Raw genomic sequence first — 26316 nt, forward strand, 5'->3', positions numbered from 1 at the left:
CTGCCACGGGTATTTCTTAAGAGTCTCCCAATATAAGCTATTGTGAGGTCTCATGAGGACAGGATCTTTGTCTGTGGCTCTCACCTCTGGCTCAGAACAGACACCATAAATCTTCCCTGACAGGAATGAGGAGAAATGGTTTATGCTATAGTTTGGTCTTTCTAGGAGTCCAGCTGCATGATTATTATCATGGTGAGAGCCACCTCTAAACAAACTTCCAGACTCCTGGAGGAGGCATGGAACACTTTTCAAATAAGTTATGGATAACAAACCTTGATCGTTATTATTCAAGTTGAATGTGGTGGCTATATGCCTGCTCCAGTATCGGACCAAACTAACCCCGCAGTGGTTATGTCCCCTGGCAGAGATAAAGCAGACCCCTAAGGGGACAAATGTGGGCAGAACAATTGTTCCATCCAGTTGCTCCTGACACAAATATTTGTTTGGGTGGATAGGACAGTGTGTTTACTGCTCACAGACCGGCCCTCTCCTCTTTGTATACTGCAGACTTTCTTGCTCAGCTAATGATCAATAGTGTGGGGCCCTTCAGGCTGAACATGTGGACTTCCAATAATCTATGCTCAGAGGACAGAGGAAGGAGTGGCAGCCACCGACCTCTGACTGGATTGTTGCTTGGTATTCTGGCAGGGCTTTCCTGGGCTGTCCTTGGATGTGGGGTGGGTGCACTTTCCCAGAAAGCCTCAGAGAGAGGGACAGTACGTGTGACAGATGAGCTGTCATGTGGAAGCACAGCTTCAAGCATATCTATCCTTGGCCTCTTCTTTAAATGCAAGCAGCTGAAGAACAAAATTACTTCTCCAGTGTTTAAAATGCCTCAGTTTCCCCAAGTTTAGCCAGGGACTGAAAGTGTACCGATATCTTAGGACCATGCCTGAAGCAGGAACTAGTGCTGTTACATGTAAATGTAAATGTGAAATTGTCCCCAGTAAGAAGAGGCAAGACCAATGAGCTTCAGATGTTCGGACCTTTGTGACTGTAGCCAGAGCTGGCAATGTGGCTAGCTGAAACACAAGTGGTACTCAGGAAAACAGAGGAGACTGAAGGCAATGGGGTTACCAACCTAACCATGCATGGGAAGCATCGTGACTAGTGTGGAGGCCCACAAAGATCTGAGTTTGCTTTACCCAGCAGAGCTGCATTAGAGGATTGCTTGACCATGATTTCTAGATGACTGGAAGGGTCTACACTCAGCTGAGCTGGGGGAGGTCTTTTGTTCCACCCCTTGGCGTTCCTGTAAACAGCCCTTTAGAAGAGACAGAAGGGCCGGTGGATTAGGATCCAGGCCCTCCCGAGGCTGTCCTGTGTTTCTATCTGTCTCTCTCCCTCTGTCCTTCCACTTACATCTCTTACCCCTCACTCCTCAAGAGTACCCTGGGGTAAAACATGGAAGCCGGTCTCCCCACTGGCCTTCTACAAACTAGGATGCAATGGGATAAATAAACCAGTGAGGGAGAGCTCTTTCTATGCCATATGAGAGCCCCAGCTAACCGGCCCACCCACTCACCAGCAGAGTGACTTTGGGCAAGTTATTCACTTTCCTGGGCCTCAAGTTCCCCATCTGCAAAATGAGAACAATGAGATTACCTATGCCCTGAGGTTGTTATGAGGTCCAAATGTTAAGTCCAGGTGAAACATAAAGGTGTGGGCCTGAGCAAGAGTAAGAACTCAATGATCCTTAGACCTTGCCATGTGCGGCTCAGGCTTACATTCATGATGCATCAGGATTGGCTTGTCTGCATCCTGTCTGGCAGGGGTCTGCTTTGGAGCAGGAATTTCTGCTGGAGAGCACATCCTAGAAGCACACAGGTGTGCAGGGAAAGCTTGGGACTCTTTCAGAAGTGTCCTGAAGAAGGGTCACATCTGTCACTAAGTATGAGTTGTTTGGCAAGTTTAGTATCACAAAAAAAAAAAAAGAATTAATTTTTCTTGTATCTGCCCTTGGCAGTAAGACACTTAATATGTCCCACCCTCAGCTATTCATAATATAAGGCAATTTAAAAGCTCTACACAACAGTGCATTGAAAACAACAACAACAAAAAACCTAGACCACATGAAGACCAGCTCCTTTCTTACATAAGACTATCTTGTCTTTAGCTCTCAGGGCAGTGTGTATGGGGGTGGGGTGGGGGTGGGGTGGGTAGAAGAGAAGCAGTTCTCTGTATAATCTACAAAGAGACCTGACCTAAAAGCCCAAAGGCAGAAGGAGTTACTGAGAGTACAACCAACTGCTTGGTCAAGAACTCATAGGACCTGAACCCAACATGTCACCAAGGCCAGCACATGTCATTGAGAGACCTGGTTAGAAAGGGAGAGCCGGGTGGTGGTGGCACATGTCTTTAATCCCAACACTAGGGAGGCAGAGCCAGGCAGATCTCTGTGAGTTCGAGGCCAGCCTGGTCTACAGAGCAAGATCCAGGACAGGCACCAAAACTACACAGAGAAACCCTGTCTTGAAAAACAAAAACAAAAAAACAAAAAAGGGAGGTGATAATGAACATAGATGTCTTCTGTTTGGTTAGTTTGGTTATTGAATCAGAGAGGGGAGAGAACTCAACAACCTTCTATCAATGGTTCTCAACCTGTGGGTCTTGACCCTTTGGGGTCAAAAGACCCTTTCACAGGAGTCACCTAAGACCATCGGAGAACACAGATATTTACATTACGATTCATTATAGTTATGAAGTAGCGACGAAAATAATTTTATCATTGGGATCACCACAGAATGAGGAAGTGTATTAAAGGGCCACAGCATTAGGAGGGTTGAGAAGCACTGGTCTAGACAGTCTATGTCAAAATACCTAATGTAAGCTCATTTAGATGTTAGTGAGCCTGCCTGGTCTACAGAATGAGTTCCAGGACAGCTAGGGATACACAGAAACCCTGTCTTAAAAAGCCAGAAAAAAAGCCAGGCGGTGGTGATGCATGCCTTTAATCCCAGCACTCAGGAGGCAGAGCCAGGTGGATCTCTGTGAGTTCGAGGCCAGCCTGGGCTACCAAGTGAGTTCCAGGAAAAGGCACAAAGCTACACAGAGAGACCCTGTCTCGAAAAACAAACAAACAAACAAAAGAAGTTACCTAGGAATAACAGGACACATGTTTTCTATTTTCAGCACATAAATCTCAGCAAATAAGTTTTGTCTAGAGAGTTGGTTGATTTAAACGGAAAAATAATCGTTGCTGTATTTTCACTGAAGTCTAGATTTATGTTTAAACCCAGGAACTAGACCCCCTCCCCCCAGAATGGAGAAGTTCGTGGAAGGCATTGTGACTATGCTCATCTTTTCAGGGGGTGAGGTATGAGGAGCCAGAGTCTCACTATGTAGCCCAGGCTAGCCTGTTTCCCAAGTGCTGACATTAGAGGTGTACTGCAAAGCTGAGTCCTTGATCATGAGTCCCTTCATATCCTTGGCCCAAGTGCAAACTACAGTGAGATTTTATCACGCTGTTTGCTTCTGATTTGATTTCTTCTTACTTGAAAGAGAAAATATTGTAGTGCAAATCATTGTGAATAGTCCATGAATAGAAAATAATACATCCTAAATAAAAATACCATAGTTCATAAGGAAGAAAAAAATTTACAAAGAAAAGAAAACAAACAATATTGGAAAGAAGCTTGGCGTTTGGGCCTCGCCCGCCTTGCAGCCACAGTGAGATCCTCAGTTTAACTTGTTTCCTTTGGTTAGGGACATGGGTAAATCCTCTAACCTTTTAGGTGTGATAGGACAACCTTTCAAACATTTCTCCTGCGACGATACAGCACGAAATAAAGTGATTGCTTGACTGTTTGGCTTTCTACGTCTCACAGCCGATCAGCTTCTCCCCGATTTGCCGGCCTCGATTGCTATCATGGCCGCGGTTGGTCCAGCTCAGTGCGCGCTTCTCTTTTCTTTGTGCCCAGCACATCTGACTGTTTTCTCCTCCTGTGAAAACAGCCATGCGGAGATTACTCAAGTCTAAAAGAAAATTTCAAAGACGTTTTAAAACTAGAGACTAGTGGAGCGGTTTTTTGTGTATTGAGTCTCCACTTCCTACTTCGTCTGCCCTCTGAGTTTGGCGTCCTGTGCCCTCGGGTCGTCTGCCTCTTAGCCAGGGGCTCTGAACCTGAAGGGGTGACGTACACCAGATGGCTGCACCCAACCTGCAGAGGTTCTGACCCGGCAGGTCTGGGGTGGGACCTGAGAATTTGTGTTTCTCGGTCAGGTGATGTGGACTGGGAGGACCAGAGTTACCGCAGCTGCAATGGAAAGTACTTCTGCTCCCTGGCAGGGGTCTCCACAGCCCTCCGTGGGGGTTAGTGCCACCCCCACCCCCAGAGAGAGGTCCTCTTGCTGCAGAACAGCCCCTGACTGGGAGCTAGTGTGCAAACCTAACTTCCCCACACCCCACATAATAGAAAAGGGCTGGTCACGAGAGGAAATTGGAAACAGGAGCTAGCAATGGGAAACTGAAACAAAATCTGAGTATTTTGGTACAGTGTCCTTCAATGTGTTTTTTTTTTTTTTCTCCTTAACATTCCCTAACGAAGTTGTTTAAAACATCGTTTTCCTTAATTGTGCCTGACCTCAGACCCCGCCCTGCTTACAGAATTTAAACACCACAGACTGTGTTTGTTAATTTACTGTGGTCTTTTGGAGAGTCATGAGACATTATAATGTCTTTATTTTCCCACCTACCAAGAACTAGTTTTTGTCCCTTTGAGGCTGATGTTGCCCCCAACTGAAGAGTTCATATGTAAGGGTCATTAAGACAATTTAGACTGTGTGTGGCATCCCTGTGTGCTCACGCTTTTCTTCTAACCTTGTCCAGGGTTTCCAACAGGGTCCCCTTCTCACTGAGAGGCCGTCAGTGTCTGTGCTTGCATGGTGAGCCCCCCCCCTCCCTCTCCCCTTCATTCCCCCTCCTTTTTTCCTCTTAGCCGCCCCCCCCCCCATCCTTGGATTACACTTCTGTCTAGAACACACGGAGAAGGAAATAGGAGTGACCGGTCCTCTAGGAGACGCAGGGCTCAGTCTTTGTTCTTTCCCAAGGGAAATTCTATTGTGATCAGTATTAGATGCTTCCTTCTGTTGGACTTCTAAGTCTAATGACTCCATTTGCCAAAGTCTGTGTTATCCAATAAAGAATAGCCCTTGGGGACATTAGTGGGACAATCCGTAACAAGCGCCAGGCCACTGGGAAAAGTCTCCTCTAAGTTCCTCCCTGACTAGCTGTATAGAAACTTCTAATTGTCCCTGCAGATTTTGGTTGGGTGAATAGGAGAACATCATTCCTTCACCTCCCACTCCTGCTCTACCGACACACACACATACCAACACACATACACACACATACTAACACACTTACACACACACACATACCAAACACACACACATACACACACACACACACACACACACACACACCAACACACACACACACACACACACACACACACACACCAACACACACACACATACCAACATGCACACACACACACACAACAACACACACACACACCAACACACACACACACACACAACACACACACACACACACACACACACACACACACACACACACACACACACACGCCCCCCACCCCACCCCTCGCAATTCTCAGAGACTAGTTTAAATTAAGTACAATCTGTACCTTTTAACTACAGCATATTCCTGCACCCACAGGGAGCTGGGCTTTTCCATTTTGTATGCAGAGCGCTTTTGATTCCTCTCTCCTCTAGCTCCTACTGTGAGAATCACATTAGAACATCTTGGCAAACAGCAGAACCCCACACCCCCACCCCAAAAGCTCAGAACTTAAAGCTTCCTTTACTGAGATCAATGTGGAAGAGAGGCTGAGGCCTAAGTATCCTCCCATCTGAGGAGATATGACAGGAACCAATTCTGGGAAAGTATCGTTCTACTAGTTACATATTTTAAAAAGTGGAACTCTGATTTATTAAGACAGGATGTGCATTTTTGTGAGTTTTTTTCTAAATATAAAAAATAGTGTAAATTTCACTTAATCTGGGATGAGGTTTTATATCACGCTCAAGTTGGTAGCCAAGATTCAAGAAGGCAGATGCCTGGGTTGAAATGCACGCTCTGACAGACTACACACAGAGGATCCATAGGAATGACCCTGCTCTTAGGCCTAGGAAAGACATTAGGGTTGGCCTAACTGTACATCCTCATCCTGTACCAAGGAGTGTGGTCCAGATGCATGTTAACTCAGTCAAATTCAGCCAGATAAAAATGTAAAGAGCAGAGTTCACATCCAAAGGCCCTTTGACTACAACAGCGTGGGATTTCCCCTGACTCCTTCCTCGTTCCCTATTGTAAAGCTGGGATTCTGCTCTTTATATCTACTACTGAGATATGTGAAATCTAATAGAGAAATTTGAAAGGTCTGTCTGGGTTTAGGCTCCCATTTTCTAAAGAACTAAAATGGGTGAGATGCATTCTGGGGCTCCTGAATGTCAGTGGGGACAAGAGAGGCCATAAGGAGGCCTAGCCACTTAGGAGAGCTTTTGTAAATTCTCAGAAGCCTCCAAGTAAGAACCCTATGGCATTGTCCCAGGGCTGCCACATGACCAACATGGAAACCAAGAAAGGAAACAAGGAAGCTAAGAGTGAAGGCAAGGCAAGGTTTCCCTTTCCTTCTCAACTTCCTCTTCTGGCACAGGAGGCAGGAGAAGCAGGACTGAGTGACATCAGCATCTTTGGTTTAAAGGGACACAGAAACGGAGGCTGTATGAGGCAGAAAGTAGCAGCCTGGGCGGGCTTGACCCAGCAGATGCAAACAGGGCACCCTGTCGGAGACCTGAGGAAGTACGAGTTGAGTATGACCTCGCTTGCAGAGGGCCCCCAATTCATCTGTATCTTGACCTAATTCACATAGAAATGTTAAGCACTGATTACATGCCAGATAAGCACTGTGGCATGGTGCAGATCTTATTTTCAAGTGCCTGTTACCAAGGAAAGATGCTCGGCAGTCTGGTCTGTAGACTACTAAGGTAGAATGTAACTGTGCTACTGAAGAGAGAAAAACAACAGTCTCTGGGAGTCCTGGGGCCATGACTACAAGTGAGCTCTTGGCCAACACTGGAGCCACCACAGAAGGTTTAGTGAAAGGCTTGTGCCAGGGGATGGTGGGATTTAGGAGGGGTAGAAGTGGGTGAGAAGGACGTTACCAACTGGCCGGAAGCAGCTACTTCTAACTAACTTCTAACCCAGATAAGTTTATTAGGGCGCACAATATTTTGGGGAGCACAATACCACATTCCCCTTTTATTGTTTAAAATTTAAAAAAGCTTATAACTAATACAAGAAAAACTATCCAATAAGTATACACAATATATACAGTCAAGAGTTACATTAACAATGTCTAGTCCATTAACATTTGACAGATTCAGATAAAAAACTCAGACAAAAAAATTTCATTACTTATTCTATTTAAAACAAATAGTTCCTTTTTAAAAGTAGATTCAAAAATTGACCTTTCTATCTTATCATATTCATATTCTCATAACTAGTCATCTGTGGCTCCTGAGGTCACTTTCCAAGTTTGGTCTGGGTGTTTGTGCTTCTACTCTTCGTGAGCTTTTCCTCCTACTCTCAGACCTGAACTTAAAGATGACAATTGTTTTTCTCACATGGGTAGTTGAGAAACAACAACAACAACAACACAAAAAACAGGATCACATGTGCAAGTTCAAGGTTTTGAACACAAGTGTGACTGTGTTAGTGATTGCACAACCCCAAACTGAAAATGGAAAACTAATAGGCAACTGTGAAACTAATATATTCCTTTTGAACTACCAAGAATTAAATGTATGCTCGGTCTTTGGAACATCACAACTGGCAATTTTCTAAGTAACTGAGTTCCCATAATCTCTATGAAAAACAACACAGAAAATATCAAGAAAGCTTAAACCACAAGCTCCTGAAATTTTTTTGTTATTATGTTTCCTGATAAATGGGTCTAGAAATAATTCTGGAACACCTTCAAAACAGAGATTTGTATGCAAGAAATAGCTAATAAATCATTAAAAACCTTTCAAGTTTGTTTTTAATGCATTAAGCTAGCCGCTGGGAAAGAAAACGCCCTTGCCTCAACTGCTGACAGTTGACTGCGGTCCAAATTAGACAAGCAGGACTCAAAAGAAGTAGACTGCCAACCTTTGCCAAGATGAGGTAGGACAGTCTTTCAAGATTTCTGCTTCACAGAAAAGTCTGTCAGACATTCTGGGCCTCTAGGCCAAAGATGGATGCCCTAATGTTGCAGAGGAACCCTTGGGTGACTATCCAGGCAGCCAGCTATCCATCATTTCTAGAATTTTGGAAGTAGCTAGTTCTGTACTTCCTGTTTACTCAGGTAATATTAAATCCTTCTTAGGTCTCTGATGGGGGTGAAGACTAAATTAGTTATAGTCTTACCATTTTCCTTGTTACTAAATTCAGAAACTCACAAAGGAGATGTAAAGTTTATAAAGGTTGAGAGACATAAACGCTTAAGTTGTTTATCTAAGAAAATGTTTCAAGATCTAAAAAGATATTTTTAGGTTGGTAATACAAGTTATGATAGAAAATGGTTAAGGTATAAAACTTTGGACTCACCAAGATAGGAGAGATAATGTGTAATTTCTCCAAAGTTCCTAAATACAAATGGACTAGATAGTGTGAATATAATTCTTACCTGATAATCGTTCTTATTGTATATAGTTTTACTGTGTTAGAGTTAAAACCTTTCCTTTTTATTTAGACAAAAGGGGGGAATGTTGCATGATATATAATAACACTATGAACCCTGAGTTTGCATTTGCGTTAATTAAATAAAATCAACCTTGGGTCAGGAAGTGGAGCCAGTAACTAATTGACAGAAAGTAATCATAGAGAGTCAGAAGGTGTTTGGAAGATGGATAGAGAGATACACAATAAGTAATAGGGATGGACTTTGAGTGAGGCAGTCTTTATTGGTTTGGTAAAGCGAAAAGAAGCTCTTTCTGAGACACAGGCAAAGAGGGAAGGTCATCTACTTGTTCCTCAACCTCTCTGAGATAGCAAGTTTTCACCCCAGCCTCTGACTCCCGAGTCTTATAGATAAACAGATAGAGATTTAGTTAAAACTGCATTTGGTGGCAGGGGCTGGATCTGGTGGGATGTAGAGGTCCCACAGGGCTGCTACTGGAAAAGTGGGCCAGTAACTGCAGAGCTGCAATTATTGGCCGAAACAGCAGTAGTTTCAGGAGCAGCCACTGTGCTGGAGATAAAAACAACAGAGAAATGTGTGTTTCTTCTAGCTCCAGACTTCTTAGATGAGAGTAGGGCGTCATCATTGGCTCTTCCCTGTCTGCTGACTAGCTGCAGATGCAGAACCACTCAGTGGAAACAGCATAGGTCTTCCAATGAGCTAAGATGAAGATTGCTTACCCGCCAGAAGCAACGGCACAGAACTGTGAGTGGGAAGCAAAACCGCAGTGTTTGGGAGATCCTGTTCTCAGCCCCTGCTCCCTGAGCAGTCACAGGGCTCCTCTGCAGTGGGCTTCCCCAAAGGAAGAGTACACTTCCTGTCCACTGATAGGACTTGGTCCTAGGGCTACCAGAATGTAAACAGGAGTTGTAGAGATGTATTCAAGAAGCCTCAGGGGTGATTACACTATTCCACCATTATTCTTTTCCTTGCTCCGAAGGTAGCCTGTTCAGGTACAGGTGTTCTACTTCAGCATGGGTATTAGATGAGGAGGACACTTGGAGCAGAGGTGTAGCTGACCCCTAGGACAACATAGACGATGAACAAAAAGAAGCATTGCTTTTTATGGAAGAATAGTAAGGAAGTACACATTGTACTAATCTACTGAATTTTTTTTTTTTTTTTTTTTTTTTTTTAGGACAGGTTCTCACTATATAGTCCAAGCTAGTTTTAAACTTGCTGTGTAGTCCAGAATGGGCTAGAACTCATTGCAGCACAAATCTTAGAAGGTCTTATTAATAAAAACAAACCTGAAGCCAGGTATTGGGGTGAATGCTGGGGTAAATCAGAGAAGCAGAACAAACCACAGCCACCTCACCTTGCCAATTCCTCAGGTGATCCTGTTTCCTCAGAATGGATGCCTCTCAGCTGAACTGTGCTGCTCAAAAGCCTAAAAGCTTAACCAGGCTAGTTCCTGGTTTTAAGGCCTTATATAACTTTCCGCTTTTTGCCATTACTTCCTGGGATTAAAGGCTCTTGTTACTGCCTGGCTGTTTCCAGTGTGGCCTTGAACTCACAGAGATCCAGGCAGATCGTTATCTCTGGAATGCTAGGATTAAAGGCGTGTGTGCCACCATTTTCTGGCCTCTATATCTAGTGGCTGTTCTGTTCTCTGACCCCAGATAAGTTTATTAGGGTGTACAATATTTTGGGGAACACAATATCACCACAACTCATGCCTCTCAGTCTTTGCTTCTCAAGCGCCAGGATTACAGCCATGCATTATTGCACCTGGCTTTGACATTTTGATTATTATCTGAGATATGATGTTATCCTGATTACAACACTATGAAATTGGAAGAAGTAAGTGTGTGGCAACCTGGAGAGTGGGGAATAGTGAATCAGAAATCATAAGATTTTTTTTTAAGTAGAATTAAACACAAAATAATGAAATTTGTCTTATTAAATGTAAGTTAAAAACCATAAACTAATGAAGTTGTAAACTAATAAATTAGACAGTAACTCATTAAATTAACAGGCTACCCTCTGCCCCACTGAGGCTCTGAGTTCCTTCTGTCAACTGAGAATCCCTGGTAGATACTAAAGAGGAGAGCTAAAGCTGGAGATGGAGCGAATTCTCTAACAATTCCTGTATTACTTACTCTTCTTATTCTGGCTGATGGTTTGAGGGAATATATCATGGTGGGGGTATTCATGGCATGGGCAGTTCCACAGCAGCATGAACATGCACACTTGTTTACATATCCATGAACCACTTCTGCCCCTTTGGTCCTATGAACCTGCCAACCAGCCCTAACGTTACACACACACACACACACACACACACACGTACCAACAGCTGAAGACCAAGTGTCCAAATACATGGATCTGCATGAGTCTGTGGTGGACGTTTCACATGCAAACCACAGAGATTCCTATGTTCCTACAACCCCGGAGCAATCTGCCCTGCTTACCCCATCTTGCTCCTGGGATGTCAGGAGAGTGAGATATTAAAAGGGTGAAGACAGGCCACACACAAAAACAGACAATGGGACTCCTCAGTTTTGCAGGAGGCTAAATGCTATGCAGCCTTTGAAGAAAGGCATAAGGACATTCTGGAGTCTACAACCCTTGGAGATGGCATACCTGGTGAGAGCCTGGGGAAAGTTTGTGGGATGGGGTGGAAAGAAAACCTGTGGTAACTTCCAAGACTGTAACCAACTGGACATCTCATGTCTTTCTTGATCAAACAGGATAGTAATGAGTAAGAAATGAGAAATTCAAAATATAACATGTCATAAGAAAAAACTGAAGATACGCTCTAGTAGGTTAAAAAACGAGGCTACATATTTTTTTCTTTACTTTGTTACAATCAGGGAATTAATGTATACAAACAACTTTATGGAAAATGTTATTTAATTAGTCAATTTTCAACTAGAGAATATAAGGCCCTTGGTGACATCTGACTGAGTTACAGAAGATGTTAGGTTGCAAGCATTCGTTCTACCGTTCTGCAAGCTCTCTAGTGCAGGGATGGAGAGTCTTTGGTGATTCGTGACACTCATCTTTAAATAATCACAACAACTAGTTGGCTTTATCACAGTATACTATCGCTGTAGTCTCGCTTGGGTAACGCTGATCATGCCTCAACATAGTCCATTCGGCAGATACTTTCCTTTTCTTTTTTTCCTATTGTGCTAGTCCCCTGTTATCTGAAATTTGACTTTTTAAGATTTCAGTTACCTAGAGTCAGTCATGTCCTGAAAATATTAAATGAAAATTTCTAGATGCTAGCAAATTGTAAGTTTCATATTGTATGCTATTCCAAAGCATGCCATGAGATTTTGAGTCATCTTACTCTGTCTTTTCTGGAATGTGAATCATCTCACCCTCCAGCATATCCATGGTGTATAGGCTACCTTCCCATGAGTCCCTTACAGTTGCTTATTTGATTGGGATTCCATTGAGTTATCACGGTGTTTGTAAGCTGTCATAGGCAATTTTGGGTGTCCATTGTACCTCTTAGACAAAGGAGTGGTGCTGGGCTTTAACTTGGCAGTTTCTTGTGATCTCAATAGATATTTTCTAAACAGGGAAAGCGGGTGGTGATGAGTGCGTGGCTCAGGTCTTTCCCACACACTGCATTATATCACAGCAGGCTGTTCAGAGGTGGCACCTACACCAGAAGCTCTAAAAGCAAAATATCTGCTGAGCAGTTTGATTTAGAGCATTCCGGCAGTCGCGACATCTGTGTTTCATTAAGATATTAAATTACATGTGTGACAATTAGGAAGTTGGTATATGGTATGAGTTGGCTGTTACCTTGGCGGCCATATGTAAAGCACTAAGCCCTTGGCAATGGGCAAAGCCAAGAGTCAGCCTGTGCCATGCATAGCGCCATGGATTCCAGCACATAAGACAGGAGGGAGGATCATTAGGCAAAAATGCTTGCCTTTTACTGAAAAGCAGCACGATTTATTTTCTATCACGTGGTACAGGTGCCGGAACTCTAACTTTGTATTTGTTGAAAATGTTTTATATTTGCATGACTATGACTCTTAGTTCGAGTCTTTTATTTCCTCTGAAGAACAAACTGGAGTGAATGATGAAGAAAGGCACTAAACAGGAGGCCACAAGGCTGAAGACATGCCCAGGAGGGAGACAGGAAGCTAAGTACTGATCTTTGTTCCTTCTGTGAGGATTCTTGGGTTTCTAAGACGCCGTTACAGCCATGGTGCGAGGGTTCATCTGACCTGCCGCTCGGCTCTGGTCCCTCTCAGCAGTGAAAGGACACTTAGTGTGTGGGCTTCAGCTGACAACAAAGGAGTTTCTAAGGGAAATCGTCACGCTGAGGACATCCTTCTTCGTGTGTTATACGAGATATACAAAGCATGTAGCATTCTGAGGTACCAGAGGAAATGGACTTTAAAGAAATGGCATGACTTAACCACTCAAAGAAGCCTTATCCCTCCAGGAATCACACTGAAAGAGAAATGCTTACCCATAAGGATGCCATTGCTCAGAGCACTGCACAGCTCCATCGTGAGATGCCTTCAGAACTGAGTCTATAAACTACTACTACTCAGGACTAAATTCTTAATGTTTTGCCTCAATTTTTAGCCATGGCACAGGTTGATTTCTTCTTTTCCTTCCCTTTGGAATGAAGTCCAAAGAAGTGAAGATATTTAAAATCATCAAATGTCATTTTATCTATTGTTCATTTGCTTACTAAATATTTACCAAGTAGCCCTGTATGCCAGGGCTTGTGGTGGAAGTGGAGGATGCAGAGACAGACAGACAGGAACAGCTCCTGCTCTGATGGAGTTGATGTTCTAATCAGAAAGACTGACCCAACCCACTCCCAGATGCCATGCTGAGAAACCAATTAATCAAATACTTGCCAGATGGGATAAAGAGAGGAGGGATGGAGCCAGAGAAGGAACAAGAAGCAGCAAGATTGTCAGGTGGGCAAAGTGATGTTTAAGCATACATTCAGCCTTAAAGGAGGGACCCTGCAGCCGTTTGGAAGTGCTGAAATGAACAGGCCTTGGTTTGGGCAATTTTGGAGCCGGGTCATCTGTGCAGAACTTATTTTCCCCACAGCAAAATTCTTTTCTGTAGGACATGCAGTTGTGACCCTAACTAGCTTGGTAGCCACAAAAGCAATACTTCAAAGTCCAAAAATAATCTGTTGTTGGGTTGCCCGTGACAGCAAAATGTTCTGTCTTACTTGGCAGTACTGACTGATCGGTAACCGACTTGCTTTGGCTGTTTTGTTTGCTTGTTTGCTTTTTACTCAGCTCACACACACACACACACACACAGATGGGGAGGGAGTATGGTAACCTCAGTACAACCATCCAGGCTGTTGTATCCGCAAGGCCCTAGTACTATGGAGTACAGCACCATCACCATGTTTAGCTTCTCAGACTCTTCTGCAGGACAATGTCATCAATCTTGAGAAGGATTCTGAGGCCGTGCCCTGGCTTCGTGGAAGCTATTAGTGATACCCGATGTGGGCATGGGATGGAGAGTCATGTGTTTTCAGCTCGGTGTCATCATTAGGTTAAGAAGGTACCTGCCAGATTTCTCCGTTTTTAGAAGTATCTGCCCCCCTTTGTAATTATGAAATACTCTGGGGGTGATATTTTGAGACCACATGCTTCTCTTGTTTTCCAACATTTTGCTGCCATAGGAACAACTCCGCCTGGCGAGTCCCCACAGCATGCCTGTGTCGTCCACTGGCACATGACATTTCAGCAGGCGTTTGAAGAACTCAGGACTCTACAGAAATACAGGTGTTATGTAGACGTTTACAGTGGATTGACTGCATTTAATAATAAAACTTCCATTAAAAACTCTTATCTTATGGGGAATAACTAGATTTCCTTTGATGTGACCAAGTAATAAATACTACTAAGTAAGTCACTACTGCTATTATGTTAAAAGAAATGGGTAACTGTTATGGTTAGGTTTCTTGCCCCTCTCCCCCAAATATTCTTAACTAAATGTTAGTCCTATTTCCTCTGTCTTTCATCTCTGAATGTCAGGGAAGAATTACTAGACAGAAGACTCTGTGGGGGGCATGGGTAATCAAATCCTCCTTAGACCTGTCAACTCTAACTCTAGATTGGGCAGATTAATGCTGGATTTTATTTTTAAAAGCCATACCGTGGAAGCTTTTATATAAATGTAATCCCTGTTATTGAGTCTAAACATGAGGGCCTGTCCTAGAGACTTCCTGCTGTGATATGGTCCACGGGGTAATTGAATTAGGGTAATAGGGTTGAAACAGTTTGTAATTTAATGAGTTTGTGGATTTCTTATTCCCAGAATTATAAAAGAACCTCTGTGAATGTCAAATTCAGTAATTATCGCACTGAACAGAATTTGGCTCTATTTAACCAACTGGCAGACTCTGTAGATAACAACACGATTTGATATTTATAAAGAGCCTACCCCCACCCCCACTCTTAGAAACAGAAATTCATTAAGTTTAAAGGTTTTTCACATTTTTGTGAAGAAACTCATTTTCTTTTTCCTGGAACTTTTTTAGTCTCTAAATTAGACATTTAAAAAGAGATGCCATTTTTGAAATATAATCCTTCAGCTTTCCCTGAATTACAGAGGTTAGGCATGGCCCATGACAGTAACTGACTTGCATTTGTTGGAAATGAATGAATGAATGAATGAATGATTGAATGAATGGTGATGAGAAAATGCAAAGTCTCTTTGGTGTTAGAGTAATAAACAGTTGAATTCAGGAGAGGGAGATGAAATTAGGATTTGGTAAAGCTAAGGCGTTAGCTTTCGGCATCAGGTACACATGTGGGTTGATTTGGAGTAGAAACACACAAGCATTGGGTTTTTTTTGTTTGTTTGTTTTGGTTTTTTTTGCCATTTCTTGTACTTTTCCCTGGCCGTACTGTTGCTGAATGTGCAAAGAAATAGCAATTGCTCACATTTATATTCTTAGCATTTATATGGATATGTTGGCCTCTCCAGCAGCTCCAGGGAGGGCACAGTTATTATTTTCCCTCTTTGAAAGATGAAGGCACCTGGAACCAGAGAGTTTAGGCAACATTGTATAGAATAATCAGGCGGAAACTCAAATAAACAGCATAGCTGTAGGACCTGAGATCATGAAGACGGCTGACATTGCCTCCCAAAGTGTGCAGCTCTTCACCGAGGGCCAGGGAGAGCTAGAGCCTCCTTACAGAGGACTGTAGAGAGCTTCAGTTGGATACAATGTCTACAATCCTTTGCATAGCTTTTAAGCCAAGATGGAGGCGCATTACCTGGAAAAAGGACTTGTTTTAGGACTTCCCTGTGCTCCTGGCAGACCCAGGCTGAACGAGAAGCTTGCTCCCCCATCCTCCCTTATTCCCCCCACCCCTGTCCCTTCTTACTGATGCTTTTTCTCAACAACATAGAAGGCACATGGCATCCTTTCTTGTCAGAGGGAACTGGTTCAATACTTGCTCTGCATTTCTCCCTCGGGGCCCACATTCCTAGCAAAGATAACAAACACCCTAGACTTTATGAAATGGCTTCTTATCTGAATTCGTACTCTCTCCCCTTCAGAGCTTTCGCAAACCACTCCAGACTGATAGGATTATCTTCTCTGCGACTCATGGGTGTGTTCCACTTTTCCATTTGTGCCCCTTTGCTTTCAAAGCTGAGCTCAGATGATGAAGAGGGAAAATTCACCCTGTAGTGCCAGGCGGGGTTTTGCTGAGACCTAACATGGAGATGGAGACCTGAGGGAAAAGTAGCCTGCTCAGCTGTTTTTCATATGAAGCGAGTCCCATAAAAACACAGCCCAACTATGAGGTCTCATCTACTAAGCCATTGTCTTTCCTTTTTAGCTGTGACGCATCGCAGGAGAAGAAGACACCAGGAGAAGCCAAGCATTGTCTCTTCCCTTTACACACTTGACTTCTTTTATACAATGTGTGGTGGCCCCTCTGGGCCAGCCTGGGACAGTCCTGGTTTACACCTGCTTTCCCAGCATAATAATAAACAGCACCCCATTCCATCCTCAAAATATCTCCACTTGGATGATAAATACATGCTCTGGTAATAATATTTCTCATTAGATGATGTTTTTGAAATACTCATAATTCTTGGATATAAATTAAAAAACAAACAAATCACAGACTGGCATTCTGTCTTTATTTTGGAATCGCTATTTCTGCCACTCAGTGTCAGTTTAAGCAAGTTCATTGAGAAAAGGTAACATTTGATTTTATACTGTTTTTAAAAGTGCAACCTGCAGTTGGAAGTTTTCCTGTTCCTGCAGCCACTCGGTCCTAAGCAAACTCACAGAGGCTTATATTAATTATAAACTGTTTGGTCTATGGCCCAGGCTTCTCGCTAGCTAGCTCTTTCATCTTAAATTAACCCATTTCTATTCATCTATGTTTTGTCACGTGGCTTTGTGGCATTACCTGTGTTCCATTACATCGTGCTCCCCTGGCAGCGCTCAGCATCTCCCCGAATCTGTCTTCTCCTTGTGTCTCTGACTGGATTCCCTGCCTGGCTCTACCCTGCCTTGCCATAGGCCATAGCAGCGCCTTTATTAACCAGTGGTAGCAACACATATTCACAGCACACACAAAGACAGCAGCAACCACTCTCCAGTCTCTGTAAATGGGCAAGGCGATGTAAGAAACTGAGGGGATGTGGCAGTAATGCATGTACTGTGCACTTACATCCAATTTCGGAGAGGAGCAAAAGGCAAAACAGGACCTAAGGAACCTTCTGGGCTAGGGAAGCTGGCTGGAGGCCTGGACGTCACAAGCCTCTAGGATTGGGGGTGTGTGTACCACAGTGGTCCAACACTTGCCTAGCATGTGTGATGTCCTAGGTTCAAACCTCATATTGCTCTAGAAAGGAAAACAGTGAAAAGAAAAGGAAGCCGTGACTTCAAGTTGCCTTCACAGTTCTATTTGGGCCATCAGGATTTCATCACGGATGGCAGAGGGGCTCATGCGGCCCCACCCCCACCTGGGAGACTTGGCAGTTAATGGTTGCTTTGGGAAGGGGAGCCTTTTTCTTCAGTGGTACAGTCACGGATAGCTCGCCCACGCCTTAGTGAGTAGTGCCCCGTCTATGCTTATGTGGGCAACCCTAACCCAGCGGATGACAAAATAAGACATGAGTTGGGCATGGTGGTGCGCGACTTTAATCCCAGCACTCTGGGAAGCAGAGGCAGGTGGATCTCTGTAAATTCCAGGTCAGCCTGGTTTACACAGCATGTTCCAGGACAGCCAGAAATCCTGTCTCAAATAAATAAATGAAGACATGAAAACAGGAGGGAGATATGCTGGGAAGAAGAAGGGTTTTTGCAGGAAGTGGGGTGAGGTGAGAGAGAGTAACGCATGGGTGGTGACCAGGCTTCATTGTGCACATGTATACAATTACCAAAGAACAAGAGAACAAGTAGAAAGGAGGAACTAGAGCCTCGACTTCCAGGCAGGCTCCACCGTTGTCTCTTTGGTTCCCTGGTCTCTACCTATTCTTTTGTTTTGCTTTGTTTTGAGAATGGATCTCACCTAGTAGCCTGGCTGACCTGGAACTCCCTGTGCTGAGGATGACCTTGTGTGCTACCACATCCAGGGCTTTTGTGGCTCAGGAGCTTAGAACTTAGGACTTTGTGCCTGGTAGTCAAGCACTCTACCAACAAAGCTACATCTCCAGCCTCCCTTTGCTTTTTCTTTTCGATAAAATTTTTATTATTTTGAATTACGTGTGCATGTCTGTCTGTGTGTGGGGCTGTATGTGTGTGAGTGTGGGTGCCTCAGAAGCTAAAGGCAATGGAAACTCCTGAACTCAGGCCTCCGGAAGGGCAGTCTGCATTCTGAACTGCTGAGCCATCTTTCCCAGCCTCTGGGGTTTGGTTTTGTTAGACAAATCTCACTTTGTAGACCATGATGGCCTTGAACTTGCAATAATCCACCTGCCACTGCCTACAAGGGCTGGGGTGACCGGTGTGAACCGCCACACCCTAATCTCTACCCCATTTCTAAGAGAACTGGACTAATCGCTTTCTTTAGAAAAGTTATTGTTTGAGAAGTCCATTGTTTGGGCCAAATCCCCGCAATCCCCCTCATAGCCCACAGTACTTTTCTTTCCAGGGTCACATACTCTTTCTCTGACTGAGACTCTGCACTGCCCGGATGTGTGGAGGTGTAGGGTCATCCGCGGCACCATGGGCAGCCTATTGAGGGCTGCATTTGAAGAAAATTGACGTCCCTCCCCTGGCAGCCATCACTTGCCAATAGTTCCTCAGTGGACTGAGGTGAAGACTTCCTTCCTTTCTTTCTTCCTTTCTTCTTTCCTTTCTCTCTTTCTTTCTTTCTTTCTTTTTTTTTGTAGCTAACTCTGGCATGCCTTGTGAAAGTCTGGTGTCTGAAGAACTTCTAATTACATATCATTTTGTGTACACTGCCTGAATATGTATATGTGCATATTTTGATATTGAAGGCAAGCTATTTTTAGTTTCCTTGTGGATATGTTTTGAGAAACTCCTAACTGTTGCTATGCTGCCATGGGAACAGTATCCACGTACACTGACATGTTTACAATTGTTTAAAACACTCTAAACTTCCCAGGGCAAAGGCAAACAGCTAACTTCCCTCAGAGCTGCTCTGTGCGCTCCTTTTATTAATAGTTTATTTATTACTCCCAGATCCATGTTGGAATCTGCTTCAACCGATCCATGCTGCATCTGTGCCGGCGCAAAGGCATTTTCCCTCTCTCTGATATGTATCAGTGTTTAGTTAATTTCACATTCATAACTACAGTACTGCTGAAAGCAAGTAAAAAAAAATTCCGCTGACATCAGAAATATACTTGGTCATGTTAGAAACTGAGAACTGAAGACATCATAGGTTTCCAGGTAAGAAATAGAAATAATACCCTCTTTAGGATATATTGACTTTCTAGAAAGTTCAGGAGTAGGAGTCCTGGACAAGAGATAAGATCTGACCATCATAATTCTTTGTTAATACCAGCTGGTTTTAAAGGCTATTCTAATCACGAGGAGGATGCAAACCAGAGCCTTCCAGTCTTTTCAGGGACATTTAGGTATCTGATAATGTCTTCAATTTTTGGAAAATCAATCCTAATAGAAATTAAGGTGAATGAGAACCATGTTTGTCTGAAGACATCCAAATGATGGTTTTCCTGGGATGGTTTAGAGGCATGGGAAACTATCTGAAAGCAGAATCCATCATCACCAATCACAGAATGGTCAGGTCTGACTACGTAAAAGGGCACATATACATTCTCGAATAGACCAGAGTGTCTTATAGGATTTTAGACCCGCGGTACTTTCTCCTTTAAGACCCTCTTTCCCACACTTCGAGACCATTTGGCTAAGTATATAGTAAGGTAAGTTTAAATTGTCATAACAGAATCTGTTTTAACTTCTCTTCTACTAAAATCTCATTGCTGTCGTCTTGCTGACGACATTTAACATTAGAACATTGAAGTCACATGTAAAAGAGAACAGGCCAGTTATGGTGGTGTTGAACTGTGATTCCAGCCCCCGGAGCCTGAGGTAGGAGGGCTGGCATGAGTTGGAGGCCAGCCTGGGATTTGTAGCAAGACCTGTCTCACACCTCTCCCAACCTGCACCTCCCCACTCCGACCGGGCCCCACCTGCATCCTCCACACACAGCAGACATCAAATAGGAGTCCTGCAGAAATGCGCATGATTTATGAACCCCGGCAGCTGTCCTGACCTGTGTGTGTGTCTGTCTCGCTGGCAGAGATCAGGGGTTGGAAAGGCATTTCTAGCCAGGACCCTTCCCAAAAGCATTTATGCACTTTTTCTGTCTCATCTGTGGGCATTCCATTCTAAGTCTTCCATAGTCATAGGTCTCTTTCTGTCTCTGTCTCTGTCTCTGTCTCTCTGTCTCTTTTTCTGTCTCTGTCTCTCTGTCTCTCTCTCTGTTCTCTTCCCCGTGGGAAGGACTTCTCTCTCTGCTTTTGAAGCTTAACTGCAGTTAAGAATGTGACCCCAAGGTCACATTTAGATTAGAACCCAGTAAAACCTGAAGAGCTTGCTAAGCTCGACAGACAGTGAGGGAAACTCACAGGTCCAACCATGACTGCCTTCCAATGGAGTGGGGGTGTGCGGGGGGTCACAGGAAGGCCTAACAGGAAGTGAATCTGGCTTAGCGGCTCAGGCCAGGGCCCGGAGACCCAGGCACTCATGCATTCCCCGGGGTAACCCGCAGGATGGGGATGGAGGGGGGAGGTGGGCTGAGCAGCATTCCCTAACCCTGGAGCCTGGGATGCTAATTGTCTTCTTCATCCAGATTCTCTTCACAAGCAGCTTCCATCTCTCTGCTGTCTCAGGGGATTTCCCAAACTAACCGTCTCTAAACTTTCTCGAGGGACTGTTTGGGAGGGCAGGTGGAGGAATTTCCCGCCTTCTGACCACAGTGATGCCTGGAGAGATCTACTGCTGATCTCCATCGGGGGTTTTCTCTTCGGCACACCACTACTTCCTGATTCCCAGCAGGCTCCGCTCTCTGGGAACCAGAGGGCTGTCAAAGGGACAGACAACTTTGAGCACAGAGTGTTTACAATACAGTGGTGCAGGCCCCTGCCTACTCCTAGATATAGGCCGCTGTGACATTGAATGTGTAAACCAGTCCCAGAACCCTCGCTGAGAGCTTTGGGAGGCCGACCCTGAAGATTACAGAGGAATTTGGAATGTCCCTTGTCATCAGGAGCCACATAAAGGATTGTTTTATTAGATTTTTCTCTCCTGATTTAGGATGGCTAGTAATCTCTGTGTTAAAAGAAACCCCTGGGAGCTGAGGGATGGCTGAGTGACAGTGAGAGCTGATTGATGCTCTTGTAGAGGATTGGGGTTTGGTTGCCAGCATCTGCATAGGGCATCTCCTCACACCCCACTGAAGCTCCAGCTGCAGGGGCAAATGAGGACCCTGGCTTTCACAACCAGCACATACCCACATATACATAATTAAAAATAAAGTAAATAAAAATATTTTAAAAAGTGAAACCTATAGGTGAATCTCTTTTTTTGAGGGGTGCTGGGGACAGAACTCTGATCTTCACAAATGCTAGGCAAGAACCCCACTACTGTGTACACGCCAAGCCCTCGCTGCCTCTGACTTGATGATGGTGCACAGCCCAGTGTGGCAAGCATGGTCCAGGGAGTTTGCACTCACTTCTTGCTCGATTCTGATAAATGTCTGGAGAAGTAATGTAGCCATAAGTTTTCTCAGGTCCTGACTGGCCCCATGGTCTCTAAGGCACTTATAAAATAATCATTCAGAGTTTTAATATTAATTATCAACTGCATGGCCTATGGCAGGCTTCTTGCTAGCTAGCTCTTATAGTTTAACTCAACCCATAACTACCAATCTAAGTATCATCACGTGTTCCATGGCTTCACTTGCATCCCATTACATGTTACCTCTAGGATGGCAGGCTGGTGTCTCCTCCATTCCGCCTTTCTCTTGCCTGTCTCTCTCCTTGGATTTCCCGCCTGCCTCTAAGCTGCCTTGCCATAGGCCAAAGCAGCTTATTTATTAGCCAATGGGACCAACATACATTCACAGCGTACAGAAAGACATCCCCCAGCAAAGTGGGCCTTGTTAGACTTAATTATACAGTGGGGGCGGGTGAGGGGGTATCTGACTTCCTTGGCTGGTTTTAAGCAGCACTATAAATCTGTGGAATGCCCAAAGTCTGTGCTTGTATTTGTTCACAAGTTTGTATGAAAGTTTGGGTCTGTTTCATGGGTCTCTGCGGGGCTGCTACCAAAGTGATGGGAAGGACCTTGAGAAGAAGCAGAGCCTCGACACTAAAAGCAAGAATATGTTTTTGACACACTATTGACGGTGTTTGTACCTGCTGCCTCTCTGCTGAGTCATCAGGGAGGAGCGAGCTGCTGACCCGGGAGGTGCGGAGAATGAATGTCCGTAAGGCGCGTCGATCAAACCACCTAACTAGTTCTTTTTCCTAGAGAACGATTCCATTTAACCCTACTTGCTCTCCTAGCTTTGTTCACTCTATCCTTAGAATTGATTCCCTGAGGGCGGGTCCCAGCCGTTCTCTGGTCCTGTGCTGAGAAGGACTGCTTAATCCTGGGAAAATTGTGCTCTACAATTGACCTACTCCCCAGACCCTTAATTATCCCTAAACCAGCCAAATTAGTGTCTGTGCATGTGTGCAAGCCTGTATGCCCCCCTCCCCGTGTGTGTGTGTGTGTGTGTGTGTGTGTGTGTGTGTGTGTACATACGCATTCATGCATGCTCTCACATGTGTAATCTTGTGGTCTGGGGTCCTCGGGAGGACAGATTATTAGCAAGAGGTGACTTTGCAAAGTTCTGCAAGTACTTTCGGCTCCCCCAGAGAAGTGGTGAGCATGTGAGGTGCTGGAGGCCACCCTGGGAGTGAGGAGCACAGTCTAGGGAGGTTCCAAAGGCTGCCACAACTGCCCAGGTGATCCTTACCCCCTGCACACTTTGTTCTTTCTCTCCAAGGTCTGAAGAGGAGAGTCTCAGCTGGGTCCTCTTCAGCCAGACAGTGGCTCTGATACCGCCGCTGCCTGGGAGCTGAGACGTTGCCCGGTGATATACCTGTATTAATTAGTCTAAGGGTGAGGATTCAAACATTCATCCAGTTCCTAGTTGTGGAACTTGGGGTGAGTAAAGCTTATTTTATCTTATTGCAGTGCTGTGGATCAAACCCAGCATCTCACACATGCTAGGCAAATGTTCTACACTGAGTTATGTCCAAACCCAAGCCTTATTTTATTTTATTGAGACAGGGTTGCAGGCTCCCTAGGCCGGCTTTGAACTTGTTATGTAGACAAGGATGACTTTAAACTCCTGAATCTCCTACCTCCTTAAAAAAAAAAATGCTTACAGTTTGTGCTGTCATGTCTGGCTCTACCCCTTATTTTTAAATCATCAGGGAATTATACTCGAGCCCTTAAGCCGTAGACATACAGGCTGAGTTAATTTCAAGTACTCAGATAGCAAAAACAGAGCAATTACCTAATCTGCGTGGTCTCTTGTGCCTGGGAAGGAACAAGCAGGGCCCAGAGGTAGAGGGGGAATGTCTTCCATGGTGCTAAGGGGGCACGATGTCCTTGTCTTCACCATCACCAGGGCATCTTCTCAGCAGGTTCTGCAACTTCAGGAGGTGAAGCCACCAGTGCCAGGATCAGGCTTTCAACCTGTTCTGTTTCAGAAAACAAAACAATGAAACAAAACAAGTCCTTTAAATTCAGATCTAGTCCTCCACAGTTCTTCCTAAGCAAACAGCCACGAATTTATCCTCATGTCCCCTCCCAGATGATGACACATTATTGTCAAATCCCCTTTCCCTACAAGAGTGCCCTCCCATCACTGGAGATGAGCAGGGACAAGAGCTTAAGGGGCCGACAAATCGGGCTGAGTCGGGCCTCTGTTTGCCACTCACACAATGACAAGACCCTTTCCTGTACCATGTGGTGTCCAGACTGAAAGATGGAATGTTCCAGAATCTCAAGAAAAGCCCGCCTCAGTCTTGGTGGCCAGACTGGCACTTCCAGCAGAGACTGCCAAGGTTCTAATTTCAACCATCTTCCCATTCAACATATTTTAATGTCACCTCTTTGTTGTTTGTTGAGACAGGGTCTTACGTAATTCCAGCTGTGCTCTAACTCCCTGTGTAGCCGGGACCAGCCTTGAACTCCTGATCCTCCCGCCTCATGACTGCAGACATGTGCCTCCATAGTTGGCTTATTCAAAATTGAATACTAAAACCAAACCAGACCAAATAATTCTCAAGGGTGTTTTTCTCTTTAAATTAAAAATTATATCATGGCTGTTACTTAACGCTCTATGTAAAATGGGACAATGGCGTGCCTGGTGTAAGGTGGGCCTCATGGTGTATGGGAAATTGGCAACTAACAGAATTACCAGCAGATTAGGACAACCTGCCAGGCTGTTGTTGTGTACCAAGAACACATCACCTTGGCTACCTCCAAGGGTGCTGGTTGGATGCAACAAGAGAAATCTACACTGTAAAATTAGCTCTTCATGCATGAAACCTGGCTGTAGAAGAACTTCAGGCTACCAGTGGCCTGGAATACATCATGGCTTTCTTTCATGTCTGTTTCTGTGAACTAAAATGTAAGAATCAAGTGTCTAGTGGAAGGTTACCATATTATTTGAGTTTAATGTAACTCTTGATATTTTCATGCTTTTGTATTGCTTAATAGAAAAAAAGAAAACTAGCCAAGCCAATTCCTTCTTTTAAGCAGCCCCCTGGAAGCCATGGTAAAGATTTCCACGTTTCCTTTTCATCTGTTTGATTATTGAAAATGCTCCATGTCCTTTGTGTCCATCTAGTCGTGATTGGTTGGAGCTGGCTGGTCTTAGAAATTTTCCCTCTGGAGGGTCAGCAGGTCTGCACATGTTGACATCCATGGACTGTCTCTGCTGTACAGATGCCTGGTTGTCACCCCAGCTCTACATACTGCAGATGTTTTATCTTCCAGACCCTTTTCCATGAAGGTCACCGTCTCCTCAACACAATTCTGTGCTTCTCCAGTGCTCACAGGGACCTGGGAGAGTGAGGTCACCTCTTCATTGTCCTTCCCAGGTCATCACAGTCATTGCTGGTCCCAGTGATCAGCAGTGTAATGTAATGTAATCCAACTGGACAGTTGCTAGCCTAGTAGTGAATTTTTCTCACAGCATTTTTAGCTTCTGATAACCATAATTCTGAAAATAAGCATTCTTAGTAGATTCAAAATGCATCAGCCATAAATTCTTTACTGTAGTATATTAAAATGATTTCAAATTTTACTCTTATAAAATAGAACTGCTTATATAGCTAGAAGTAGGATCCATGTCAGTAAAAAGCTGCAATCATATCCTTTTTACTTAGAGATTTTTACCTCTGATTGCAGATGCAGTCCTCAACATTACCGTTTTACAAAGATATTTTCAGATTAAATGTTGACTGTGACTTAGATATCATGACATGTCTTAGATGGACTTCTTTAAATGTGGAGAAGAGCACAGTAGCAAAACCTTGCTGCTGTATCCACCCCTTTAAAATAAATAAAGTTTTAAAAATGAAAAAAGACACATGGACTCTTGGGCTTGAAGTTAATAGAGCAAGACGCCAGAGACTCAGAAGAAATTAGTCACAGAATTAGACCTGCCATCTAAGGAACAGTTGCTCTCCTCTCCTCACCCCGCCTCCCACTGTCCACACACTGACTCATTGGCTCCACTCTTGTGCCGTTGGAGGCCGGACATCAGCTGCAGGAGGTGTGTGGTTTGGGGAGTGGAAACAGGTGCCTGGCTTCGACTTCACTCTGAAATGCCTTCTTGGAAAAATGGTAGCATTTGAGAGAGGTAGACATGACAAGGCCAAGACATTTCTCAATTTTCGGGCCTCATTTTTCATCTTTAGTTACAGAGCTAATTTTATAATTTCTGCAGGAGAGTATTCACAGTTGTGATAATTCAGTAGGAAATTAATTTTCTACTGTTTCCATAGTATTTAGTAGACATCTATTAGGCATGTTTGCCTCCTTGAAAAAGTAATGCACTCATTTGGCAAGTATTAACTTTTC

The sequence above is a fragment of the Peromyscus leucopus genome, chromosome 10, assembly GCF_004664715.2.
Source record: "Peromyscus leucopus breed LL Stock chromosome 10, UCI_PerLeu_2.1, whole genome shotgun sequence".
Taxonomy (NCBI): Eukaryota; Metazoa; Chordata; class Mammalia; order Rodentia; family Cricetidae; genus Peromyscus; species Peromyscus leucopus.